This window comes from Pundamilia nyererei, unplaced genomic scaffold (assembly GCF_000239375.1).
Source record: "Pundamilia nyererei isolate P.nyererei 1_Seehausen unplaced genomic scaffold, PunNye1.0 scaffold00092, whole genome shotgun sequence".
NCBI classification, from domain to species: domain Eukaryota; kingdom Metazoa; phylum Chordata; class Actinopteri; order Cichliformes; family Cichlidae; genus Pundamilia; species Pundamilia nyererei.
This window is the reverse complement of record NW_005187493.1, coordinates 1,001,304-1,003,040: the sequence shown is the minus strand read 5'-3', so window position 1 is coordinate 1,003,040 and position 1,737 is coordinate 1,001,304.

Below are 1,737 nucleotides of genomic sequence, written 5' to 3'. Positions count from 1 at the left end.
TATTATTTAAAGTTTTGATGCCTATAATTAAAAAACCCACACAGACACACTTTTAAATGTAGTTTCAGTGACTGCCAGTCTAAAACCTGTTTGTCTTTATCAGGTTCTAACTACATCAGAGATTTGTGTCTCCTCCCGGGATCAGCACTTGCTAACATGTATGCTAACTATTACACAAAAATGTAAAACGAATATTTAACAATTAGTGGTTAAAAATGGCTCCGGTAAATATCCTTGGAATATAAACCTGAATAAAGATCATGAAAGATTTTTTGACCTGGGGAAAAAAGTAATCAGTCGATCCATTTAGCAGCTGTTTCAGAAATTTTATTCATATCACACAATCATACTTCACAAGTTTGTCTAGTTGCAGTAAACATGCAAAGGTTTGGATTTATTTATGTTTTTGTAACTCTAGAAAAGTATATTTTTTTTCATCCCATTTCAGGAAGGAAAAGTTTTCCTCTTCGCTGTCTTCCATTAAAGATCTGCGAAATCTTTAAAGGAAACAATCTGAACATGTTAGTTTTTTATGCACTCCAGTGTCTATTTACATTCAATACACACCTCTGTTATGACTCTATTATTACCATAAAACCACTCCTTTTAAATCACCAAATATTACCGTCTTTGCTTATGACTATTTTCATTATCTCACAACTGCACAAAGCCATGGAAATAGAAACAGACAAGGAAAAGTACAATAAAATGTACTAATCGTTTAAAGGTAAACTGTAGTAAAATAGCCTAAATAAAGAGCTTTTAAATATTATTGTCAAATAGAGAAGTCTCTGTAACAGTGGTCCTTTTTGCTCCTCAGACATCCAAGCTAAAATCTCTAAGCTGATGCCGAAATAAAGAAAAAAACCCATCTGTTTCTGAAAATATGTGCTGTGAAGTGCCATGGAAATACGGATTCATGTTTGAGTGTTAAACGCACTGGACCAGCTCTTTGATTACCGTACTGTCATGTCAGAGCTCTATAACCTCACACTCGACCTCCTTTTCCATGATCTCTGGTGCACACTCCGAACTCAAAAAAGGCTCATTTATGTCTGCCTCATCTTCCTCGTCCTCTTCTCCTCCCTCAGCCTCGACGTTTACTTCACTAGAGTAATGCAGCTCTGCTTCAGCTGTCTTAAACCCCTCGCTCTCCTTCTCGGTTCTTTGCTCCATCTCTGCGTCATGTGCTGCTTCCTCCGCCTCGTTCTCATCTGCTCCAATAACAGTGTCTCCAGAGCCGTGGCTGCTGGTGCTGCTGCAGGACAGTGTGTCTTCCTCTGTGTCTCCTCGTACCTCTTTGTGATCATGCTGGATGTCTCCCACCTCTGCACACTCCTCTGAAACCTGTTGCTCGACTTCATCAAAAGCAGTCTTTTCAGAGGTCGTGTCTGCTGCCACATTGTGGGATCCTAAGTTCTCTGGATCCCACAACTCGGTCACCTCTTCCTCTTCATTCTCGGAGTCAGGTGCTGTGTGCTTTCTAATGCGATTTACCACATCCCACAGCGATTTTGGATACTGTAACGCTTGTTCGTGTGCCTCAGATTGGAGAAAGTCAGGGGATAGAGTAAAACTTTCCTCTTCGTAAGGAGGAGTACAGCTGGGAGGCAGTACAGGGGGTGATTCAGAGAAAGAGGAGGGTGAAGCCTCTGGGGAAACTGGAGGAGGGAGAGTTTCGGGGATGGCACCAGTAGCAGCAGTGTCAGGATGTAAGGGTGAAGTATCCAAAAGACA